This window comes from Cryptomeria japonica, chromosome 8 (genome assembly GCF_030272615.1).
Source record: "Cryptomeria japonica chromosome 8, Sugi_1.0, whole genome shotgun sequence".
Taxonomy (NCBI): domain Eukaryota; kingdom Viridiplantae; phylum Streptophyta; class Pinopsida; order Cupressales; family Cupressaceae; genus Cryptomeria; species Cryptomeria japonica.
The window spans coordinates 408174909-408191924 of NC_081412.1; positions in this window are offsets into that span (position 1 = coordinate 408174909).

A 17016-nucleotide genomic window follows, 5' to 3' on the forward strand; every position below is an offset into this window, starting at 1 on the left:
TTAAGGGATTCCAATACTACTGTAACTATTACGGAACAATAGGGAAAATGATATGATCACAAGACTTCCTTTCTTGATAGTAGAGATCATTTTCAGCTCACTCTTTGTTACACACATGCAAACTCTTCAATTTTCTTTGGTACACTCTTCTTCTCAAACTTGACCTATATACACTTTTCATATAGGTGGGTTACATAACCCTAACTACATTCAAAATACATTGAATTTACATTTACAAATCATCACAGATCATTACAAATCATTGACATATCATTACAAAAAAATTCAAGACAATTTCCACCATTGAATGATCACCGCTCATCACCACACATCGATTTGATAAGCAATCAAACCCTTGTCACATTCTGCTAAGCACTTTGTCGTTTCCCAAGAAATCTGATCCTTGTATACACTTAAATGCAATATTATCATCACACATGGTTTTTGACATGTCATCACTAAGTTATGAACATGATAAGATTCACTGCCAAACCATAAATCATTACCGATTAAAGATCTGTTACCAATATACATTCTTCTTCACAAAGTTTATGATAGTATATCATAACTCACTGAATATACTAAATTTTCTGATGTGGTTTCAATCACAGACTCATGCCAATGTCATAATTATATATTTCACACCACAACATCTAACTCTTCACCAATCGACCATACCAATGTCTTGATCATCGCATTGTTCCTCCTTACTGGTATACTACAACTTAGCAGTTTTACTGTCTAACACATTCCTCTACCGGTAAGGCTTTACCGATAGGCCTAGATGACTTAGATGACTCAACAAACATGGTTTCCATCAATGACAACACAAATAAAGTCATCAAACAACTTACAAATTTATCAACATCATCTAGCCAACAATCTCCATCAGCTTTACAAGTTATGCCAACAATAACTTTACCGGTCATCTTCTTGTCATCATCTCCATATGCCAATAATCTCTCCATTATTTGTCTTCATCAAATATGCCAACAATATGCCAATAAGGATGTCAGTTGTTTGTAGTAACAATTAATGATTTGGATGAAGGAGTCGAGATGATCTCTATTGGCATCATCCTATTCTTCAGGAGTTTTTAGATGTTTTTCCCAATGAGATTTCAAGTATGCCACTTAAGTGTGATATTAATTTTTGGATAGACCTAGTTAACCGCGATATTAATTTCAGATAGACCTAGTTTTTGGAGCAGAACCAATATCGAGAGCACCTTATCATATGACTACTCAAGAGTTGAGTGATTTATGGTTGTAGTTGGAATATTTGTTAGCTAAGGGTTTCATTCATCCTAGTGTTTCTCCATGGGGAGCACCTATCTTTTTTTATAATAAGAAGGATGGATCTCTTCACCTATGTATACATTACTAGCAATTGAATAAGGTGACAGTGAAGAATCATTATCCTTTGTTGAGGACCGAGATATTTTTATCAAATTAAGGATGCGAAGGTCTTTTCTAAGATAGATCTTAAGTCAAGGTGTCATCATCTTCGGATTCATGAGGAGGATATTCACTGGACATCTTTTTGCACTTGATTGGACACTATGATTTTACGATGGTTTCATTTGGGCTTACCAATGCACCCTCAATTTTCATGAGTTTGATGAATAGGGTGTTCAAGACCTACCTTGTCAAATTTATTCTTGTGTTCCTTGATGACATATTGATATACTCAAGGACTATGGAGGATAATTTGAGGCAGGTGTTGTAGTGTCTTTATGAGAATCAGTTGTATGCCAATTTGATGAAGAGGTGAAGTATCTAGGCCATGTTATTTCCAGAGAGGGTATTGCAGTGGATCCCTCTAAGATTCAGGCAATCATGGATTGGCCAGCGTATACTAATGTGAGCGAGGTTCACAATTTCATGGGCCTTGTAGGTTACTATTGTTGATTTGTTTAGGGGTTTTTGAGGTTAGCTCATCCCATTAATTCTCTTCAGAGGAAAGGGAAGAAGTTTGTTTAGTTAGAGCAGTGTGAGGCAATTTTCCAAATCCTTAAGGAGTGTATGACTAATGCACCATCTTAGCAATGTCAAATCCAGTAGGATATTTTCTTGTGTCTATTGATGCTTCTTCAAAAGGTTTGGGAGCGATACTTATGTAGGATGAACACGTGATTGCCTATGAGTTTTGCAAATTCAAGGATCACAAGTTGATTTATCCTACTCACGATTTGGAGTTAGTGATAGTCGTTCATGCTTTGGTGAGATGGATGCATTTTCTTCTTGGGCATCAGTTCGAGCTACATAGTAATCATTGGAGTTTGCAGTATATCTTTAGGCAGTCGAACTTGAATGTCAGGCAGCATCGATGGATGGAGTTTCTTTGCGAGTATTATTTTAAGGTTAAGTATATTCAAGGGAAGGAGAATGTCATGGCAGATGCATTGAGTTGCGGGAGACATGCGTTATCAGTGATGACTCTCAATGTGGATTTGAGGAGTCAAATTCTTAGTTCTCTTCCTTTAGATGCTTGGTACCAGGAGGTGATAGCAGAGATTGCTTCAAGAAGAGTTCTAGAGGGGATATTTGTAGTTTATTCTTTGGAGTCAGATGATCTTATTTTCCATTTGAGATGTATTTATGTTTCACCATTAGAGGGGATTCATATTTTTATCTCGACACAGGAACATTGTGCACCTTACTCGACACATCCAGGTGTCAAGAATCTGCACGCAGATCTTCAACAATAATACCATTGGTCTGGCATGAGATGAGATATAGTAGATTTTATATCCTGATGTTTAAAATGTCAAAAGGTGAAGGCTGAGCATCAACATCCTACTAGGTTTTTGAAGTCAAACCTGGTTCCGGAGTGGAAATGGGATCATTTTATTGAGCTTCATTGTTGGTTTGTCAATTTCTTCTCACCGACAATGATGCTATCATGGTCACTTTTTATAGGTTGACCAAGGTGGCACACTTTTCTCTGATTTGATCTTCCCACATGGCAGTGATAGTTGTAATACCCTAAAAATGGTTACCTAAACCATGGGCCCCCTGATCTCGACTACATCACCAAGGTCCTAACCAAAGGCAAATTAAATCAATCATGAGCACCTAATTAATTAATTCCCGGTCATCAATATCACATGGAAAATAAATCACTCAATATTAATTAAACAATGATTTAATTAATTAATCATTCCAAGTAAATCATCTTAATCAATTATCCCATTTATTTAATTAAATATCCTAGTATATTTAATTAATAAATTAATTTGCCATTAAAACATCAAAAAGGAATTAATTAGGAAAAAATGAATTAATTTAAAATTGAGAAAAGAAATCAAAATGGAATTAAACTGAAAAATCTTGGAAAAATAATTAAATCAATTAAAAATTAAAATTGAATATCAAAATATAAAATATGAAATAAAATAGTTTTTTTTATTTTATCTTAAAATTAGTTCAATTTTCTTTAAAGCTAAGAAAAGATGCCAATCACATCAATTCACCTGGATTGTGCTTCCTCTTGGAGAATCTCTTCCGCTCATCATTGATCGATCTTAACCGTTGGTCTCTCTCTGGATTTTCTATAAATTCAGACCCTCATCTCTCATAAAAAGAACCTGAAGATTATTGTTATTATGTTGTTTTTGCTCTAGGCTTATTGAGATTTGTGCATTGAGATATTACATATTAGTTATTGCATATTTTTTAAATCATCTAGCTTAATATTGCTTAAATCATGTTAGATTAATCATGCATATCTAAGCTTAATCTTGCATCCATTTAGCTCAATTTCATACTCATATAGATTAAATCCTTCGTTTAGATGTCATATAGTCACTGGTGTTGCATATGGAAATCTGAGAGCAAAACTAAACTCACATCTACTAGAAGGCAATAGGTCGCTTTGTAATGGTTTATTGCTCATTATTGATTTACTAACCATGCATCTAATGACTTAATTGAAGTGTCGTGTATTCAGATACAGATGTAGATACAGATACAAATCCACTTTTCACACACAAATTTTTGGCGCCCACCGTGGGGCCCAAGAATTTCATTTTCAGCCTTGCAAGATCTTTATTTTATTTTTTTTAGGTTTTCGTCCGTACAGTCTCTGCAAAAGGTTGTATGAGTTTTTGTGCATTACAAGACAAGTTCTAGGAATACTCATTTCGCTATGTGGGAATCATCGTACGAGTTTCTTCTTTGTCATCTTCTTTTGGGGTTTACTCATTCAATCTGGTGAGATTACTCATTCTACCTTGTGGGAATTGTCGTACAAATTTTTGAGTTTCTCGTTTTGCAAATAGTATCTTTTTTTAGGGTTTTCTTGACTTAGCTTTGAATTTCACTAACGCTAACCCTGAATTGTCTTCTATCTACCTAATATTTTCATAGCCTAACTCATTTTTAAGTCAAAGAATTGAAAAACAACATGACTACTGATGCATTAGTTTTGCAAGTTGCTTAAGGAGAAACGATTAAATATCGTGTATTCTTTAATTCATTTTTAGGCACTTAAATTGCTATTTGGTTAATGAAAAAAATTGTCTTTTGTATTTTAAGAAAAATCTAAGAGGTAGGAGAGTATACTCTTGTCTGCACAGACAATCAGAAATCTAGACCCTTGAAGCTTTTTCTAAGTTTGAGATTTGTGTACCTTTTAGTGGGTCTGTCGCAGTGGGAAAAAGTAATCACCCTATGAGAATGACCCAAGTGAGTACAACTAAACCCAAGCATTCCGACTCACCATAATAAATAGGCATTTCAGGATTAAAGTCTCAAGCGACAGTTTATTTGAGTTTTCTCTTTTGAGATCTCTCATATCGGACATTTTGTAGGGCCTCGCAGTCTCAATCACGCTTGCGTGACTACAGTTTGTTTTAGTCCTCATCGAGCTATAGGCCTCAATCATGCTTGTATGACTTTAAGGGGTAATTTCAAATGGAAATCCTTACTACAAACTTTAAAATAGAAGCTACCTAATTTACCTATGAAATGGGGATAATCTTTGTGCAAGAGAGATAGTAACTCTCCCAAGATACTTGCCATTTTGTGCCCCTATTAGCATTTGGAGTCGGCTAATACGATGTTGAGAATCCATTTCGTGAGACTCAGTGGCCGTATTTTGATTAGCTAGTGGGTGTGTACTAGAGTCCGCAAGCAAAGGTTTTCTCTCGCAGCCGATTTCCTTAGAATTAGCATGTTGTGTTTGATGTCACTTTGGATCTTACACAGTTGTTGTTTTTTTTGTCCGAAGCTAAAACTGAAAATCTAAAAATATTGGAAAAACTCAAAAACACCGAAAAAATCAGTCTCCCTGTCAAAAATTTGTCTCTGAGCATAATTGTCATGCAAGCTTCCTAATTTATTGTACTAGCTTCCTAATTCATCGTACGCGTTGACTACATTGTCATCTGAGTCTTCTAGTTTTTTGTTGTCTTTATTTAAACTATCATTCTGGTCTCTGAAGATTGTCGTTCAAGCTTATAAACTTTGTCGTACAAGTCATTTTGGTCTATGACAAGTTGTCGTCTGGTTAGCATTAAACTGTCGTTAGAGTATAGGTAGAAACTCATACAAGAAACTGTTTGTGTCGTCTAGAGCCTGTTAAATTGTCATATGAGTCAGTATCCTCTATCGTACGAATCTTTGATTTTGTCAGTCCATAAATTTTTTGTTAGTGTACTTTTCTAGAACTGTCATACTTGCCTAATCAGTCTGTAGTGAGCATAAATCTAGTCATTGCAATCTTGCGCATAAACAGCCTCGATAGTGTACGTCTCCCATTGTGTTGCACGACTTTGTCGATTATCTCCCAACTAGTTCAAATCAATCAATTATCAAATTGCTTATCCATCGCTTATCAAACTTAATCAACCTAGGTTGCTTAGATCACGTCTTACACAGGATAGATCGTTCTTGAAACTAAACTAGGTCTTAGTCACCTCTCTCAATCACTACGTTAAAATGTGTAACTAGCTTTGATTATATTTTGACATCTGCATCACATCTAACTCTTGATGACGTCGGTTGTAAATGCCTATTCAAACTAGGAGCTCTTGTAAGAACAAGAACAAGAAAAAGGAAGAGACAGTAACATTGCAAACCAATCCTTTTTACCAAGAGCAACCAATTTTAGATGAATCTTTTGAACAACAATACTCAAACAAACCTTCATCTTCAAATAAACCATTTTGGATCAATCCTTATCTTCCAATATGTCTGAATGAAGACAAGAAAAAGAGACTGATAAATGTAAAGCTCATGATGGCCTTAGTGTCCAGGCTAATGATAGTGATTCCTCTTCCAGTGATTTTGAAGTTTCTCAACCCAAAGAAGAAACAATAGCAAAATGTCAAAAAGACAAAGACTTCATATAGACGATGAAGGTTATCATGGCCTGAGACAAAGAAGAATACTTTCTATAAGTGGCCAAACAAGGGGCTAAAATCTCCCTTGATTAAAATGTTGAAAGTCTTATCACTAAAGAAGATGATAATCCACTAGCATTGGTGACAAAACAACTACAAGAACTACAAACTGAGATAAGGAGATGAAAGACAAAGACATATATCCTATTAAATATTCCTTGGATACAATTTGTCCTTTTCCATTCAACAAGAGTCTTTACATGCCTTTGTTTCCTTCCAGAATAGAAATTCGTAAGTTTGATAAATATGATGGAAACTCGGACCCCCGGGATCATATCCAAGAATTTTGTGCCCTATGTATGGAATTCATGCACAAACAAACTTATCTCATGCACCTCTTTCCAAGAATTTTAGGAGGACAAGCTATGGAATGATTCTCAAGCCTACCTATAGGAATTTAATCTTTTGAAGAACTAGTTGGATTATTTCTACAACAATACTCCTATAAAATTCACCATTCATTCACAATGATCAAGATTTGTAATACCAAACATAAGACATGAGAACCTTTTCTTACTTTTCTTCAGCGTTGGAGAAAGAGGTTCTCTAGATATTCATGGCCCATTCCTAATTCTAAGAAAATATACATCTTTGTCAATAATTTGATTCCTGAGTTGAAATATAGTATCCAAATACAAGTATACCCTTCATTCAACAAAATAGTAGATAGTTCTCTCAAGATGGAATTATGCTTGTCCGAAAAGGAGATATATCACTTTACAAAGAAACACATCAAGGTTCTAGTTCCAAAGAAAAGAACAAATACTGGAAATATGGAAAAGATAATAATTGAAATGTTGTTATTAATGGAGTGGTTGATAATGTCAAACCAAAATCAAAACCTATAGTATTCAACTTGACTAGCAGAACACAAGCCCTAAAAGCAACTGAAAGTGCTATAGAAAACCCACCTAAGCAATCAAAAGAGTGGTTTAAAGAGAAACCTTGGGTTTCAAAACCTGAGCGTGATTTCACTCCTCTAGGTGAATCCTATGAGTTCACTTTTAAAACTCTATTGTCAAACAAACTGATCACATTTCCAGATAACTCTAAACCATATGATCCTAAGGTCAAACCTAAATGGTGGAGGGAAAATGAGTCCTGTAAACATCATCAAAACAAGGGTCATACAACAAATAACTACATGAAACTCAAACATGAGATTCAAGACCTCATTGTTGTTGGAAACCATATGACTAATATTGATCACAAAGCCTTCAAAGATCATTTACCTACTTATGAACAATGTGATTCCTCAAAATCCAAGGGAGGTGCCAAAGTCAATTACACCTATGCCAACAATGGCAATGTGATCAATATGATTGAATCTTCCCAATCTGAATATTGCAACATGATCATAGTTAAAGATAACTAAAATAAAATGCAAACTGCAAATGTTGTAACTTGCGCTCAAAAGAAGGTTACTCTCAAAGGAGTTAGTTCTTCCTCTCCTGATCAAACATCATCAAATCCATTGACAACATCAAATCTATTGACTACTTCAAACAAACAGCCATATACGGTCACAGCTAAATCCAAACACTTGGTTTCATCATCTTCTTCTAGTTATAGCATTGTTAAACAATTAAAGCGAACCACCACTCAAATCTCCATTCTTGAACTACTTAAAATCTCTTCTGCCCATAGAGAGATTCTAGACAAATCTTTGCTCACTACTAACGTCCCTAAAGACTTAGATGTGGGTCAGTTTCAATCTATGGTGGGTCACCTAACTTCACCTCATTACTTGTCTTTATCTGAAGAAGATGACAATTCATTGAATCATCCGCATAATGAGCCATTGCATATTGAAGCTATGATCCATAAGCACCAAGTCAAATGTGTTTTTATAGATGGAGGCGTCGGGTTGAATATCTGTACCTACAATTTACTAATATAGTTTGGATTTTCTAGATAATGTCATTGATCCAACAAAGAAAATAACAATCCAAGCTTATGATGAAGAAGAAAGAACATCTAAGGGTCTGGTATTATTGTCGATCAGGGCAAGACCTATAGAACGAGATGTTATTTGTTAGGTGCTTGATCTTCCTCTCTCCTACAACATCTTGTTGGGTAGACCATGGATTCACGAGATGCAAGAAGTGTCATCTACTTATCATCAATGTTTGAAATTTCCCTACAATGGGATTGAAGTCAATGTTCTTGTGGATACAACCTACACCTGTAATGCTTTAAAATAAGGTGTTGATACCCTTGTTCCTCATAATAGAGCAGGCTCTACAGCTGAAAGTTCAGAAACTTTAATGAGAGACTTAGAATAAAAATTGAAAATTACAAGTACTAGTATGGATGGATACAAGATTGAACCTGTACTCTCATTGATGTCTCTTCTACCATCACCAAGATAGTCTAGAAAGTCGTTAGAGTCTAAGAAGACACAAGCTTCAAATACAAACATCATCTATGATGTTATTTTTGTACAATCCTCTACTTCCCTTGTAGATGAAATAGAAGAGGCAGCAATCCTCAAATGGCTTTTCAAAGAAGAGAGTGAAAATAGACAAGGGAAACATAGTGATATTTTCCATGCCCAATATGGTCTAGGCTATAAGATGATTCAACACATGGGATGTTTAGGTACCAGTCCTTTGGGAAAGTGCCAAGATGGAATCACCGAACCTATCAAGTTACAAACTAGGTCTACAAATGATAAAACAGGACTCAACTACCATCTAGAAGAGTCATCAAATCAAAAACATACTTCTCATCAAAAATCTAAGTGGAGGAAAAAGATACTACCTCCAACATCACAAGAAGTAAATACTCAGCAAATTTAGGACAAGTATGAAAAAGAACAAGAAGAACTAGCAATCAAGAGAGACGAAGCATCTTGTAATCAAGTTTTGACTATATCAACAGTAACACTACAAGAAGTGGAAGGAATCAAAACCCTGCTTGCACCACTAAATATTCATGTCACATATACGGGGTGCATTCAAGTAGAGGATTTAGAAACTGACTTGAATGAGTATGAATGGGGTCTAGAGCCTCTATCAGATACATCTACCAAATAAACTCCTAAATAACCTAATGATATCATAGATGAAGCACAAGAAATAATACGCTTGAAGCTGCAAAAGGAAATAGAAGAAATCAGACGAAAAAGACAAGAAGATTACAAACAATAGTTGAAAGAAGGAAGAGCACAATAAAATTATTCACCTACTATATCTCCCTCTAATGAGATAGAGAAAATAAGGTATGGGACTACAAGTGAAGAATTAGAGGCTACAGAAGCAAGGTTGGTCATTAGTCCAAAGGAAGCTAAATGGGAAAGATGACAGAGACTAATAGAGTCATCAAGGTTATGTCAATAGGTATGTCAACTACAAGTGATCTATGAACCAAATCATGAAGGAACTTGTAGCATCAAAGATAAAGATATTGATACTATACATGCTTTCAATAAGCCACTTGAAGAAGAGTTAGAGGCTTCATCTTCTGACTCTGATCACTCTAAAATAAGATCTATTTATGATATTTCCTATTTGACACCAAACTATGACTACTTCATCATGAATGTTGAAACTCTGTTTGATGAACCTGTTACTGTCAAACCACAATATGTAATCTAGTCTATAGTAGAGGAGGGTGCTAGTGATAGTTTTGTTGGGTTAGGTCCCCTAAATGCTAACATAAACTTTGATAATCATGTTATAACTCTTCCTGGTCTCAAGACACTTATGCAAGGTAGTCTTCTAGAACTCAACTTTTCGGTCCGAGGTTGTGATGGCAATACCATGAATTCCCTTGAACCTATTAAATCTTTATCCCTGGTACATCCTGATTATTGATTGTACTCTTTGAGATCAACCTTTGAATATACCTACCTTTGCTAATAACTATACATTAGCTCGTTATCTTAATGTAGTTTAACAAGTGGGCTCTTCCACCAGTGAACAAAGTGATATAGTGACAACAACAGATGTCAAGTATCTTAGTCTCAAAAATCAAAAAAGGAAAAATAAGTGTTCTGATGGCAAAAACCACACTATGGCGGTGTCAGAATCAAAAATAGTAAAAATAAAGAACGTACCTAATGGTGAAAACCTCTCTGGGGCACTTGAAGGTGAGATAGTTGATATTTTTCCTGATCACTTTCAAGAACAATCATCAGTGCTGGTTGAACCTACACAGCCAGTGAACATTCGAATAGAAGAAGCTCAACATACCATACATGTAGCTCAATCCTTATCAGCAAAAGAACTGAAAGAATTTGTTGATTTCTTCATAGAAAAGAAGATCAATTTTGCATGGACATATGTTGATATGTCAAATCTGGATCCTAACCTCATAATGCATCATCTTTCTATCGCTCACGGAGTTAAACCTATTAAGGAAAAACTACAAAAAATGCATCCTCGTGTTGCATTACTTGTTAAGGCTAAGCTAGAAAATTTACTAAAAGCCGGATTCATCAGAACAATTGATTAATGCCGAATGGATATCTAATATTGTACCTGTTTCCAAACCTAAAAAATCAATACGTGTTTGCACTGATTTTAGAGATTTAAACAAAGCTTGTCCAAGATGATCTTCCACTTCCCAACATAGACATGATAGTGGACATGATTGTTGTTTATGAAATGTATTCTCTGATGGATGGTTTTTTTGGATACAATTAGATAAAAATTGTACCTGAGGATCAAGATAAAACAATATTCACCTGTGCATTGGGAAATTTCTGCTAGAATGTAATGCCCTTTGGCTTAAAGAATGCAAGCGCCACTTATCAAAGAGCTGTAACAATAATTTTTCATGATATGATGCACAAAAACATGGAGGACTATGTCGATGATACTCTACTAAAATCTATGAAAATATCGACACATCTACCTTAAACAGGATGGAAAAATTCAAACTCAAATTAAATCCCAAGAAATGTGCATTTGGAGTCACATCTGGCAAGCTCCTAGGATACATCATTTTAGTGAAAGGAATTGAAGTGGACCCAGAAAAAGTTAAAGCTATCATGGACATTCCACCTCTGAAGAATGTCACTCAAATGAGGACTCTACAAGGGTGGCTCCAATCCATAAGACATTTCATCTCTAAGCTCACAGACAAATCTTATCCATTCACAAAATCTTTACAGAAGGGAGTTACATACAACTAGGATGAAAACTGTGAACAACATCTAAAGCAAATCAAGGAATATATTTTTAATCCACCTATCTTAATGCCACCAATTTAAAACAAACCCTTGATACTCTACATATCAGCTACTAATACATCACTAGGGGCACTTTTGGCTCAAGTAGGTGAGAATAAAAAGGAAAGAGTTGTATATTATATCAATCGGACATTGGTGTCCTATGAGATGCACTATACTATTATTGAGAAAGCTTGTTTGGCATTGGTCTTCGCATCATTGAAGATAAGACATTACATGCTAGTACATTCTATGAAACTGGTGGCTAAGATCGATCCGCTCAAATATATTCTTAGCAAGGCAATGCTTACGAGGAGATTAGGTAAGTGGGTTATGATTCTTACAAAAATTGACATTGAATATATAGAACAAAAAGCTATCAAAGGACAGGTCATTGCAGATCAACTTGTTGATGCTCCGCTTGAAGACAATCAACCTTTTCACATAGAGTTTCTAGATTAATCCATCGTACACCTTACTCAGCGATCCTGGAAAATGTTCTTTGATGGGTTTTTCACTCAACAAGGTTTTGGTGCTCGAATTATTTTTATCACTCCTCAAAGATATTCAATCCCAAAGGCTTACAAGATCCTCTTTCCTTGTACAAACAATATTGCAAAATAAGAAGCTTTGGTAAATGGAATCAAGCTAGCTATTGAATGGAAGGTTGTTAAGTTACACATCTATGGTGACTCTCATTTAATAGTCAACCAAATCAATGATATATCAAACTCAAAAAAATAATGGTTGATGACTTGAAGAAATATTTTACTTTTGTATCATTTCAGCAAATTCCCAGATCAACAAACAGAGCAGCAGATGCTATGGCTACATTGGCATCTATACCACAACTACAAGAATTTGAGTATTGCTATGAATTCATGGTGAAAGAGCTTCATTATCCTGCTTATGATTCCCTTGGGTCCCATATGGTCTGTTCTATTATTGGACATGACTCATCTTGCTATAGTCATATCTACTCTTACTTGTGTGACCAAATTATTCCTGATAACCTTACCCGTAATGAGAAAAGTGAATTGCTTCACGGTATGTCATCATAGCTAATGATTTGTATAGGTATGGTTTGGATACTACTTTTCTTAGGTTCTTAGAACCTGAAGAGTCCCAACATGCATTATCTAAATTCCATTAAGGTATTTGTGGATCTCACTCAAACGGTCTAACTTTAGCTCGAAAACTGCTAAGGGTTGGCTACTATTGGCCAGATATGGAAAAAGATGCTATACACTTTGCTAAAACTTGTTAGAAATGTCAAATACATGGGCATCTCATACATGCTCTAGCCAGAGAGATAATACCTTTTATCACACATTGGCCTTTTTAGAAATGGGCATTTGATCTCATCGGCCAAATCTATCCTGCATCCTCTAATGGACACAAGTTTATCATAACTGCTACTGAATACTTCACCAAGTGGGTTGAAGCAGTTCCACTAATCAAAGCAATTGGCAAATAGGTAGCTATGTTTATCCTTAACTATATCATCTATAGGTATGGCATACCTTCTTTGATTGTAACTAACAATGGAGGAAATTTCAAAAACAAAGATCTAGATGAGCTCTGTGAAAAGTTCAAAATCAAATAGCATTGGTCTTCTATATATTACCCTCAAGGTAACAGCCAAGCTAAAGCATCTAATAAAAATATGTTGACTATCTTACATAGAACAGTCAACAAATATGGAAAGGATTGGCATCTGCATCTCAATCCGGCACTATGGGCTTATCGAACAAGCATCCAAACACCTACAGGAACTACACCTTTTTCTTTGGTATATGGGGCTGAAGAAGTCTTGCCTATAGAGGTGGAAATCCCTTCTTCAAGTGTTTCTCTGCAAGGTATTCTCACTAATGAAGATCACAAAATATCTAAGTTGCAAGAACTCAAATTGCTAGATGAACGTTGACAAGTGGCATTTGATCATCTATGAGATTATTAGAAGAGAATGTCTAGAGGCTATAACAAGAAAGTTAGACATGGAGAATTTCAGGTTGGCGACCTTTTTTTAAGAGAGAATCCTAAAAATCAACAGTTTCGAGAACAAAAGGGGAAGTTTGAACCCAACTGGGTGGATCCCTACATTGTTACTGTAGCCTTTGGCTCTAGTTCTGATCAACACTCAACATCGGAAGGTGAACAACTCCATGAACCGATTAACACCATCCATTTGAAGAAATTATACACCTAGCATTCTTTTCTCCAGCAATCTATATGGTGGAAAGGTCCCGGAGAAAGTCTAAAAAAAAAAAAAAGAGAGAGAAAAAGAAAAGAAGAAAAAAATCAAAATATAAAAGAAAAATGCCTTGGTAAAAACATACTAAATAAGCATCTTGGTAGTAAAAAAAAAGCATCTTTGCCAAGCAGGTGAAAACCTGGTAAATAGGCGCCTCTTGTTCTCAAGCGCTCCATCTATCAACACAAAAGTGGCATTTCTTTCTTTTCCACATTTTTTCTTTAGCTTGTATATATCCTTCAATCACTTTCGTGATACCTTGGTTCTTCTTGGAACCCTCATGGCTTGAAACCGATCAACGTCATAGTCTTAGGGAAATCAACTAGTCAATTTAAATGTCCTAATCAATTCAACCAGGTCATCTTTCTATCAGTAGCACCAAGTCATCCAATCTGAGTCAGTCACCTTTTCCTATCCACTACTGAGTTTTACCACTGAATAAACACACAAAGCAGGAACACTAAAAGCAATCACTAAAAACCGTTTGAGCTATGACTGCAATTTCTTTGAATGTTGTCTTTTAACTTGGTTTTCGATTATTATTCCCTCTGAGTAACTCGAGGAAGTCTATCTTGACTAAGAGGATCAAGGACTGGGGGCATAATACTTTTGATGATCTGAAAACATCTCATAAGTTGGGTGTCTATGATAACTACCTTCAAATCAAGGTGAAATCACCACACATACCTTGACTCTATTTATTTGTATGCTACAGGGAGGTTGGAATCATTTCCTTGTCTGTTTCAAGTACATTTATTTATTATGCAATCTAGATACATGCTTAATCTATCCTAGGATATGAACAATACAAGGGTCATTGCAGACACAATAATCAATATTGCATATAACAAAGAAGGAACTCTGCTTTGTTTGGTGTGTTTGCACATAGGTAACATTCAGGTCATCCTGGCTCCTTATGTCTTGATGCTTATGTTGGCTTGCTATATTAAAAATGACATGACATTCAGGTCATCCTAGCTCTTCGTGCCTTGATGCTTATGTTTATTTTTGACATTGTAAAACACTCAACGATGATAAAAAGAAAATTAAAATCCAGTGACTCGGTCCTAGTTTGCATACGTATTCATTTGCATTCATACTATTTCATGAAAAATAAAAATATATATTATTTTACATCCTTAGCTCATCATTGTTATCATTTATTGCATATAAAAAAGAAGCAAATACATTCATATTTCATCTGCATTACATACATACATACTGAAAAGAAATGCATTCATATAGAACAAAAGCATATAGAAAGACATCTCACAAAAAATCTCATGTAACTTAGTACAAGAACAATAAGATCGAATCACAAACTCATATATATCTCTCATAAAAAATATCAATGTCAAAGGGTACAAATGACATCAACTGTCATATACAATGTCTATCAGAGTAGGAAATACATCGAGTACAAAAAATGGGGTGTAAAAAATAACACAGAACATCACAGTCTAACTATAACCCTCTCCCTCATTGCCTGGTGGTGGAGGAGGTGCCTGTGCTCCCTTAGAATGAGCCATGTACTGGGAATATGGTGCCACCTGTCTGTCTATTGGAACTGCTGCACTATATGTTGCCACATAATACATTATGCAGTTAGTCTGATGAAGGACCTCGTGCTGAGAAGCAACTATCTTTGCTCTCAATATCTGAAACTCTCGGTCCCTCTCTTCTCTCACTCTTTGCATCTCCTGGTCTTGCTCTATCCTCAGGCTCTACAATTATCACTCATGCTCTGCAATCTATGCATGTGGCACTGCCACTTGTGTTTGCAAACCATGCACCTTCTCTCTAGGTAGGGATGATATCTCCTGGTGTTTGTTCTCCTGCTCCAACCTACTACTCTCCACCCCTCTGCTCCTCTCTCCTCCGCCATACCTGCCTAGAAGAATCATCTCCACCAAGTCTTTCTGCCTCACCCATCTCTACATCTACTACAACATCTACTCCCTTGTCACCACCTTCCTCTCCACCAATTTCTCCCAAGGATCCACCCTCTCCCCTTCATCGTTGTCAACCTCCCATAGGTGCTCTGCTGCTACTCACACCCAAATCTCCTCCTGCCCTCCTAGGTGTCATCTCTCCCTGATCTCATGCAAGCACATCCTCAACCTCATCTATATGAGGCACATGCTCTCCATGATCTATAAATCAAGAAAAGGGGTGTATCTGAAACCATACTGGGGCAATACCCCCACGTCTGCCACATCCTCCAGGTACTCCCATCTCTGTGGCTATAAATCTGCTAACTCCTGCATGGTCAAGGCATATGAGAGTCTAGGTGACCATCCTTGTCTCTCCTCATCCCCAAATCTACCATAAGTTGTAAACTCCTAGGATATACTTTGTGGTCTCGCATACTACCTCAAAACCCTGTTAGGATAGCCAGTGGACAACTAAGAGGGGGGTGAATCAATTGTCAATAGATTATATTAATCAAACCACTTAATAACCTTTAATCGGAGCACATAAACATTGAATATCAGAATAGTAGAAATAGATATCGGTAAGAAATAAAAATTAAGAACGAAACATAGAATTAACACAACGCAACCACACCACATAACACCATGATTTGTACGTGGAAAACCCAGTAAAGGGAAAAACCATGGTGGGAAGCCTACCCACAGTTAGATGATACTTCTATAGAAAGTATGTGATACAATAAGGGGCCTGCACATGCAGGAAGGCACACTGCTTAGAGCATACTACTCATTACAAAGGAGTATCACTGACTACAAAGAGGTTATAACCACCTCAAGATAATTGGACAACAATCCAGAAGAATGAACTACGAGAGATAAAATCTACCATGCCTGATTACAGTCCCAGTTAATCTCAATACCAGAGGCCTTTGACCTCTTACTTAAATCTAATTCAATCACCTATGATTGACCAAATCTCCTTCACATATGATAATTCATTCCATGACCATAACACATGATCTACAATGAGATCTTACATCAATTTATACAAACCCTAGGGCCTAAACCAATTAGGTTGGCCACCTAAAAGATATTACAATAAGATCATTACATATATCCATATTACAATGATATGCCATGTCATCTTAAGACCAAAACAATATTAACCAATCCATAAAACATCTCGGTAACATGTAGAGAACACGTTAACATGATATCGGTCCATAACCTAGATAGGTAACAAACC